Below are 10,335 nucleotides of genomic sequence, written 5' to 3'. Positions count from 1 at the left end.
GTTATTCTTCCCAGTCTACTGATGAGCTAATCAAAGCATTAATTTTTTGTTACAGTGTTGTTTTTGGTTTCTACTACTTTTTTATTCTTTCTTAGAGTTTTCATCTCTTTATTTGCATTGTCCACCTGTTCTTGCATGTTGTCCACTTTTTTCATTATAGCTCTGAGCCTATTAATCATAGTTGTTTTAAAATTCACAGTCTGAACATTCCATCTCTTTCTTATCTGAGTCTAGTTCTGAGGCTTTCTCTGTCTCCTTACACTGTGTTGATCTTTGTACACCTTGCAATTTTTTTCTGAAAACTGGACATATACTGAGGAAATGGAACTGAAGTAAACATGTCTTAAGTGTGAGGCGTTATGTTTATCTGACTAGAAGTCAGGCTGTGTTTATTGTTTGCTGTCGCTGTAGCTGTCAGAGGGTAAAAGTTCCTCTGGTGTTTTTGTTATCTTCCCCATGTATTGGGTTTCCCTAGAGACTTAAAAAATAAGGTTTAAGATGTACAGTTCTTTCAGTTGTATATCTCTGTTAGTATACAAGACTTCTGTTGATGTGGTCACAAGATTTGAGAGGAGGGGAAGCATTTTTATAGTCCCATGATTGGGTCTTAGTCTTTTAGTAAGCCTTTATCCCCTAGGCTGTAACCTTCACATGTGCTTCTCAGGGTTTTTCTTTCCTTAGATGAGATAGGCAGGCTAGAAAGGGCTTGAGTTGGGTATTTCCTTTCTGCCGTATGGAAAGCTAGAGGGGGTTGTTTATGCTCTGGTAAATTGCCAGCTGGTTAGTCTCTGGTAAAATAGTTTCTCTTGAAGGGAAGGCAGAAAAAAAAAAAAAAAAAAAAAGAGAATGCTCTGGGTATATTTCAAAACGGCCACTTCTCGTTCTTCTTGCCGTAAGTATGAGGTGATTTCCCTCTGATCTTCACTGTAAGAACCCAGTGTCTCCTGGAGATAAAGTTCATGAAAGTGTAGGGGCCTCTCTAAGATTAGGTCCCCTGGAATTTTTTTTTTTTAATTAATTAATTAATTTATTTTATTTTTTTTGGCTATGTTGGGTCTTCGTTTCTGTGCTAGGGCTTTCTCTAGTTGCGGCAAGCGGGGGCCACTCTTCATCGCGGTGCGCGGGCCTCTCACTATCGCGGCCTCTCTTGTTGCGGAGCACAGGCTCCAGACGCGCAGGCTCAGTAATTGTGGCTCACGGGCGTAGTTGCTCCGTGGCATGTGGGATCTTCCCAGACCAGGGCTCGAACCCGTGTCCCCTGCATTAGCAGGCAGATTCTCAACCACTGTGCCACCAGGGAAGCCCCCCCACCGGAATTTTTAACTCTTGAACTTGTTCACATGAAGTCTCCAGAAATTTATCAATTATAGCATGTTTTCTTACTCTGCTGACAATCCCTGTGAAAGTTTCTGCTCCTAGGTTTTTGCTCCAGTAGGTTATGACATTTTGTATCTGCCTGCCCAACTCTCTGAATTTTTTGAACAATGTTTTGTCCTGTGACCTCAGTTCTCTGATTGATCTAAGAATAGATGTTGATTCTCAAGCCTCTTCTTGTGAGGACAGCAGTAATGGCTTCTAAGTTTCTTATATTCAGGATCAGAAACTGAAACTTCTCCACTCTTGATAGTTTTTTGGGGTATAGGATTCTTGATTTTAGTTTTTTAATTTCAGTACTTTGAACACATCATCTCACAATCTTCTGGCCTCTATGATTTCTAATGATAATCAGTTGTTAACCTCATTGAGGAATCCTTGTGCATTGTGAGTGAGTTCTCTCTCACTGATTTCAAAATTCTGTCTTTGGTTTTCAATAATTTGATTATGATATGTCTTGTGTGGCTGTCTTTCAGTTTACTCTACTTGGATCTTTTTGAGCTCCTTGGTTATGTAGATTTATGTATTTTATTAAATTTGGGAAATTTTCAACCATTATTTGTCCCCAAATTCTTTCTGCCTCTTTCTCTCTCCCTTCTCCTTCTGGGAATCTCAGTATACATGCATTGGTATGCTTGATGGTATCCCAAAGGTATCTGAGGTTTTGTTAATTTTGCTTCACTTTTTTTTTGTCTGTTCCTCAGATTAGATGGTTTTATTTGTCCTATCTTCAACTGATTCTTTATTCTGGTTATTCAAATCTATTATTGAACTGTTCTACTGAATTTCTTATTTCAGTTGTAGTTTTTAGCTCCATAATTTCTAGTTGGTTTCCTTTCTTAATTGAAGTATTGTTGATTATATTATATTAGTTTCAGATGTACAACATAGTGATTCAATATTTTTATAGATTATACTCCATTTAAAGTTATTACAAAATAATGGCTATATTTCCCTGTGCTGTGTAATATATCTCTGTAGCTTATTCATTTTTTAAATAGTAGTGTGTATCTCTTAATCCCCTCCCTGTAATTGCCCCTCCCTGCTTGCCTCTCCCTACTGGTAACCATTGCTTTTTCTTTATATCTGTGAGTCTGTTTCTGTTTCTCTATATTCATTCATTTGTTTTATTTTTTAGATTCCACATATAAGTGATAGAACACAGCATTAGTCTTTCTCTGCTTGACATTTCAATAAGCATAATACCCTCTAGGTTCATCCACATTGTTGCAAATAGCAAAATTTTATTATTTTTATTGTTGAGTAGTATTTCATTGTATATATACATTGCATATTATTTACCCATTTCGCTGTTGATGGACACTTAGGTTGCTTCCATAATCTTGGCTATTGTAAATAGTGCTGCTATGAACATTGGGGTATGTGTATCTCTTTGAATTAATGATTCTGTTTTCTTTGAATATTTACCCAGGAGTTGACTCATTGGATCACATGGTTGTTGTATTTTAAGTTTTTTGAGGAGCCTCCATACTGATTTCCATCGAGGGTGCATCAATTTACATTTCCATCCACAACGTACGAGGGTTCCCTTTTCTCTACATCCTCACCAACATTTGTTATTTGTGGTCTTTTTGATGACAGCCATTCTGAGAGATGTGAGAGAATATTTCTTTCTTTCTTTTTTTCCACCCACATCTTTATTGGAGTAAAAATGCTTTACAATGTTGTGTTAGTTTCTGCTATACAACAAAGTGAATCAGCTGTATATATACATATATCCCCATATCCCTTCTCTCTTGAGCCTCCCTCCCACCCCTCTAGGTCATCACAAAGCATCGAGCTGATCTCCTTATGCTATGCAGCTGCTTCCCACTAGCCATCCATTTTACATGTGGTAGTATATACATGGCAATGCTACTCTCACTTCATCCCAGCTTCCCCTTCCCATCATGTGCCCTCAAGTCCATTCTCTACATCCGTGTCTTTATTCCTGCCTTGCCACTAAGTTCATCAGTACCACTTTTTAAAATTCCATATATATGCTTTAGCATATGGTATTTGTTTTTCTTTTTCTGACTTACTTCACTCTGTATGACAGATTCTAGGTCCATCCACCTCACTACAAATAACTCAATTTCGTTTCTTTTAATGGCTGAGTAATATTCCATTGTATATATGTGTCACATCTTTATCCATTCATCTGTCAATGGACATTTAGGTTGCTTCCATGCCCTGGCTATTGTAAATAGTGCTGTAATGAACATTGTGGTACATCTATCTTTCTGAATTATGGTTTTCTCAGGGTATATGCCCAGTAGTGGGATTGCTGGGTCGTATGGTAGTTCCATTTTTAGTTTTTTAAGGAACCTCCATACTGTTCTCTATAGTGGCTGTATCAATTTACATTCCCACCAACAGTGCACGAGGGTTCCGTTTTTTCCACATCCTCACCAGCATTTATTGTTGGTAGATTTTTTGATGATGGCCATTCTGACCAGTGTGAGGTGATACCTCACTGTAGTTTTGATTTGCATTTCTCTAACGATCAGTGATGTTGAGCAGATTTTCATATGCTTCTTGGCCATCTGTGTGTCTTCTTTGGTGAAATGTCTATTTAGGTCTTCTGCCCATTTTGGGATTGGGTTGTTTGTTTTTTTGATATTGAGCTGCATGAGCTGCTTGCATATTTTGGAGATTAATCCTTTGTCTGTTGTTTCATTTGCAAATATTTTCTCCCATTCTAAGGGTTGTCTTTTCATCTTGTTTATGGTTTCCTTTGCTGTGCAAAAGCTTTGAAGTTTCATTAGGTCCCATTTGTTTATTTTTGTTTTTATTTCCCTTACTCTAGGAATTAGGTCAAAAAGGATCTTGCTTTGATTTATGTCATAGATGTTCTGCCTATGTTTTCCTCTAAGAGTTTTATAGTGTCTGGCCTTACATTTAGGTCTTTAATCCATTTTGAGTTTATTTTTGTGTATGGTGTCAGGGTGTGTTCTAATTTCATTCTTTTACATGTATCTGTCCATTTTTCCCAGCACTATTTATTGAAGAGACTGTCTTTTCTCAATTGTATATTCTTGCCTCTTTTGTCAAAGATCAAGTGACCATAGGTGCGTGGGTTTATCTCTGGGCTTTCTATCCTGTTCCATTGATCTATATTTCTGTTTCAGTGTCAGTACCATACTGCCTTGATTACTGTAGCTTTGTAGTATAGTCTGAAGTCAGGGAGCCTGATTCTTCCAGCTCCGTTTTTTTTTTGTTTGTTTGAATTAATTAATTAATTAATTAATTTTTGGCTGTGTTGGGTCTTCGTTTCTGTGAGAGGGCTTTCTCCAGTTGCGGCAAGCGGGGGCCACTCTTCATCGCGGTGCGTGGGCCTCTCACTATCACGGCCTCTCTTGTTGCGGAACACAGGCTCCAGACGTGCAGGCTCAGTAGTTGTGGCTCACGGGCCCAGTTGCTCCGTGGCATGCGGGATCTTCCCAGACCAGGGCTCGAACCTGTGTCCCCTGCATTGGCAGGCAGATTCTCAACCACTGCACCACCAGGGAAGCTCCCCCAGCTCCGTTTTTGTTTCTTAAGACTTCTTTGACTATTCAGGGTCTTTTGTGTTTAAATACAAATTGTAAAATTTCTTGTTCTAGTTCTGTAAAAAATGCCATTGGTAATTTGAGAGGGATTGTATTGAATCTGTAGATTGCTTTGGGCAGTATAGTCATTTTCACACCATTGATTCTTCCAATCCAGGAGCATGGTATATCTCTCCCTCTGTTTATGTTATCTTTGATTACTTTCATCAGTGTTTTATAGCTTTCTGAGTACAGGTCTTTTGCCTCCTTAGGTAGGTTGATTGCTAGGTATTTTATTCTTTTTGTTGCAATTGTAAAAGGGATTGTTTCCTTAATGTCTCTTTCTGGGGACTTCCCTGGTGGTGCAGTATTTAAGAATCTGCCTGCCAGTGCAGGGCACATGGGTTCAAGCCCTGGTCCAGGAAGATCCCACATGCCGTGGAGCAACTGTGCCCATGAGCCACAACTATTGAGCCTGTGTGCTAGAGCCCGCAAGCCACAACAACTGAGCCCACATGCCACAACTATTGAAGCTTGTGCATGTAGAGCCCATGCCCTGCAACAACAGAAGCCACCACAATGAGAAGCCCATGCACCACAGTGAAGAGTAGCCCCCTCTTGCCACAGTTAGAGAAAGCCCTCATGCAGCAACAAAGAGCCAATGCAACCAAAAAATAAATAAATAACTAAATAAATTTATATAAAAATATTTCTCTCTCTGACCTTTCATTGTTGGTGTATAGGAATGCAAGAGATTTCTGTGCATTAATTTTGTATCCTGAAACCTTACCAAATTCATTGATTAGTTCTAGTAGTTTTCTGGAGGCGTCTTTAGAATATTCTATGTATAGTATCATGTCATCAGCAAACAGTGACTGTTTTACTTCTCCTTTTCCAATTTGTATTCCTTTTATTTCTTTTTCTTCTCTGATTGCCGTGGCCAGGACTTCCAATACTATGTTGAATAATAGTGGCGAGAGTGGACATCCTTGTCTTGTTCCTGATCTTAGAGGAAATGCTTTCAGTTTTTCACCATTGATAATGATGTTTGCTGTGGGTTTGTCATATATGGCTTTTATTATGTTGAGGTAGGTTCCCTCTATGCCCACTTTCTGGAAAGTTTTTATCGTAATTGGGTGTTGAATATTGTCAAAAGCTTTTTCTGCATCTATTGAAATGATCATATGGTTTTTATTCTTTAATTTGTTAATATGGTGTATCACATTGATTGTTTGTGTATATTGAAGAATCCTTGATCCCTGGGATAAATCCCACTTGATCATGGTGTATGATCTTTTTAATGTGTTGTTGGATTCTGTTTGCTAGTATTTTGTTGAGGATATTTGCATCTATGTTCATCTGTTCTATATGTTCATTATGTTCTATAATTTTCTTTGTGATATCTTTGTCTAGTTTTGGTATCAGGGTGATGGTGGTCTTGTAGAACGAGTTTGGAGTGTTCCTCCCTCTGCAATTTTTTGGAAGAATTTGAGAAGGATAGGTGTTAACTCTTCTCTAAATATTTGATAGAATTTGTCTGTGAAGCCATCTGGCCCTGGACTTTTCTTTGTTGGAAGGTTTTTAATCACAGTTTCAATTTCATTGCCTGTGATTGGTCTGTTTATATTTTCTAATTCTTCCTGGTTCAATCATGGAAAGTTGTACCTTTACAAGAATTTGTCCATTTCTTCCAGGTTGTCCATTTTATTGGCATATAGTTGCTTGTAGTAGTCTCTTAAGATCTTTTGTATTTCTGCGGTGTCAGTTGTAATCTCTCCTTTTCATTTCTAATTTTATTGATTTCAGTCCTCTCCCTTTTTTTCTTGATGAGTCTGGCTAAAGGTTTTTCAATTTTGTTTATCTTCTCAAAGAACCAACTTTTAGTTTTATTGATCTTTGCTGTTGTTTTCTTCGTTTCTATTTCATTTATTTCTGCTCTGATCTTTATTATTTCTTTCCTTCTACTAACTTTGTGTTTTCTTTGTCTTTTTTTTCTAGTTCCTTTAGGTGTAAGGTTAGATTGTTTATTTGAGATTTTTCTTGTTTCTTAAGGTGAGCTTGAATTGATCTTCCCTCTTAGAACTGCTTTTGTTGTGTCCCATAGGTTTTGGATTGTTGTGTTTTCACTGTCATTTGTTTCTAAGTATTTTTAAAATTTCTTCTTTGATTTCTTCAGTGATCTCTTGGTTATTTACCAGTGCACTGTTTAGCCTCCATGTATTTATGTTTTTTACAGTTTTTTTCCCTGTAATTGATTTCTAATCTCATAGCGTTGTGGTTGGAAAAAATTCTTGATATGATTTCAATTTTCTTAAATTTCCAAGGCTTGACTTGTGACCCAAGATGTGATCTATTCTGGAGAACTTTTCGTGTGCACTTGAGAGGAAAGTGTATTCTTCCGCTTTGTGGTGGAATCTCCTAAAAGTATCAATTAAGTCTGTCTGCTCTATTGTGTCATTTATAGCTTGTGTTTCCTTATTTATTTTCTGTCTGGATGATCTGTCTATTGGTGTCATTGGGATGTTAAAGCACCTGACTATTATTGTGTTACTGTTGATTTCTTCTTTTATGGCTATTAGCATTTGTCTTATGTATTGAGGTGCTTCTATGTTGGGTGCATAAATATTTATAATTGTTATGTTTTCTTCTTGGATTGATCCCTTGATCATTATGTAGTGTCCTTCCTTATCTCTTATAACAGTCTTTATTTTAAAGTCTGTTTTATCTGATATGAGTACTGTTACTCCTGCTTTCTTGTGATTTCCATGTGCCTGGAATAACTTTTTCCATCCCCTCACTTTCAGTCTGTATGTGTCCCTAGGTCTGAAGTGGGTTTCTTGTAGACTGCATATATAAGTGTCTTGTTTTTGTACCCATTCAGCCAGTCTGCATCCTTTGGTTGGAGAATTTAATCCATATACATTCAAGGTTATTATAGATATGTACATTTGTATTACCACTTTCTTAATTGATTTGGGTTTGTTTTTGTGGGTCTTTTTCTTCTCTTGTGTTTCCTGCTTAGAGAAGTTCCTTCAGCATTTGTTGTAAAGCTGGTTTGGTGGTGCTGAATTCTCTTAGTTTTTGCTTGTCTGTAAAGCTTTTGATTTCTCCATCGAATCTGAATGAGATCCTTGCCAGGTAGAGTAATCTGGTTGTAGGTTTTTCCCTTTCATCACTTTAAATATGTCCTGTCACTCCCTTCTGGCTTGCAGAGTTTCTGCTGAAAGATCAGCTGTTAACCTTATGGGGATTCCCTTATATGTTATTTGTTGCTTTTCCCTTACTGCTTTTAATATTTTTCCTTTGTACTTAATTTTTTGATAGTTTGATTAATATGTATCTCAACGTGTTTCTCTTTGGGGTTATCCTGTATGGGACTCTCTGCACTTCCTGGACTTGATTGACTATTTCCTTCCCATGGTAGGGAAGTTTTCAACTCTAATCTCTTCAAATATTTTCTCAGACCCTTTCTTTTTCTCTTCTTCTTCTGGGACCCCTATAATTCGAATGTTGGTGTGTTTATTGTTGCCCCAGAGGTCTCTGAGACTGTCCTCAATTCTTTTCATTCTTTTTTCTTTATTCTGCTCTGAGGTAGTTATTTCCAGTATTTTATCTTCCAGGTCACTTATCCGTTCTTCTGCCTCAGTTATTCTGCTATTGTTTCCTTCTAGAGTATTTTTAGTTTCAGTTTTTGTGTTGTTCATCACTGTTTGTTTGCTCTTTAGTTCTTCTAGATCCTCTTTAAAGGTTTCTTGTATTTTGCCCATTCTGTTTCTGAGATTTTAGATCATCTTTACTATCATTACTCTGACTTTTTTTTCAGTTAGGTTGCCTATTTTGTCTTCATTTATTTGGTCTTGTAGGTTTTTACCTTGTTCCTTCATCTGAAACATTTTTTTTGTCATTTCATTTTTTTTTTTTTTTATGGGTGGGATTGTATTCCTGTCTTACTGGTTGTTTGGCCTGAGGTGTCCAGCACTGGAGTTTTCAGGCAGTGGGTAGAGACAGGTCTTGGTGCTGAGATGATGACCTCCAGGAGGCCTCACTCTGATTAATATGGTTTTAGGTCTTACATTTATGTCTTTAATCCATTTTGAGTTTATTTTTGCATATGGTGTGAGGAAATGTTCTAATCTCATTCTTTTACATGTAGCTGTTCAATTTTTCCAGCACCACTATTGAATGACTGTCTTTTCTTCACTGTATATTTTTGCCTTCTTTGTCATAGATTAATTGACCACAAGTTCGTGGGTTTATTTCTGGGCTCTCTATTCTGTTTCATTCATCTAAGCATCTGTTTTTGTGCCAGTACCATACTGTTTTGATTACTGTAGCTTATAGGTTTACTATTGTTTAAAGTCAGGTAGTGCAATACCTCCAGCTTTGTTCTTTTTTTCTCAAGACTGCTTTGGCAATTCAGGGTCTTTTGTGGTTTCATATAAACTTTAGGATTATTTTTTCTTGGTCTGTGAAAAATGTCATGGGTATTTTGATAGGGATTGCATTAAATCTGCAGATTGCTTTGGTAGTATGGACATTTTTACAATGTTAATTCTTCCAACCCATGGACATGGAATATCTTTCTATTTCTTTGTATCATCTTCAATTTCCTTCATCAGTGTTTTATAGATTTTAGAGTATAGGTCTTTCACCTCCTTGGTTAAATTTATTCTCAGGTATTTTATTCTTTTTGATGTGATTTTAAACTTTTTTTTTTTTTTGCTTTCTCCTTCTGATAGTTTATTAGTGTATAGAAAAGCAACAGGTTTCTGTATATTAATCTTGTATCCTGCAACTTTACTGAATTCATTTTTTAGTTCTAATAGTGTTTTTTTTTTTTTTTGATGGAGAGTTTGAGGTTGTCTATATATAGTGTCATGTCATCTGCAAATAGTGACAGTTTTACTTCTTCCCTTACAATTTAGATACCTTTTATTTCTTTTTCTTGTCTGATTGTTATGGCTTGGACTTTCAATACTATGTTAAATAGAAGTGGTGAGAGTGGGCATCCTTGGCTTGTTTCTGATTTTAGAAGAAAATCTTTCATCTTTTCACTGTTGAGTATGGTGTTAGTTGTGAGTTTGTGATAAATGACTTTTATTATGTTGAGATATAGTTCCTCCATAGCAATTTTGATGAGAGTTCTTATTATGAAGTTCGATTTTTGTCAAATGTTTCTTCTGCATCTACTGAGATGATCATGTCATTTTTATCCTTCCTTTTGTTATTATGATGTATGACATTGATTGATTTGTGGATATTGAGCCATCCTTGCATCCCTGGAATAAATCCCACTTGATCATGGTGTATGATCTTTTTTTATATTGTTGAATTCTATTTGGTAATATTTTGTTGAGTATTTTTGCCTCTATATTCATCAGAGATATTGGCTTGTAATTTTCTTTCTTTCTTTCTCTCTTTCTTTCTTTCT

Source organism: Eubalaena glacialis, chromosome 9 (genome assembly GCF_028564815.1).
Source record: "Eubalaena glacialis isolate mEubGla1 chromosome 9, mEubGla1.1.hap2.+ XY, whole genome shotgun sequence".
Classification (NCBI taxonomy): Eukaryota; Metazoa; Chordata; class Mammalia; order Artiodactyla; family Balaenidae; genus Eubalaena; species Eubalaena glacialis.
The sequence above is the reverse complement of the archived record's forward strand: the minus strand, read 5'-3'. Positions refer to the sequence as shown.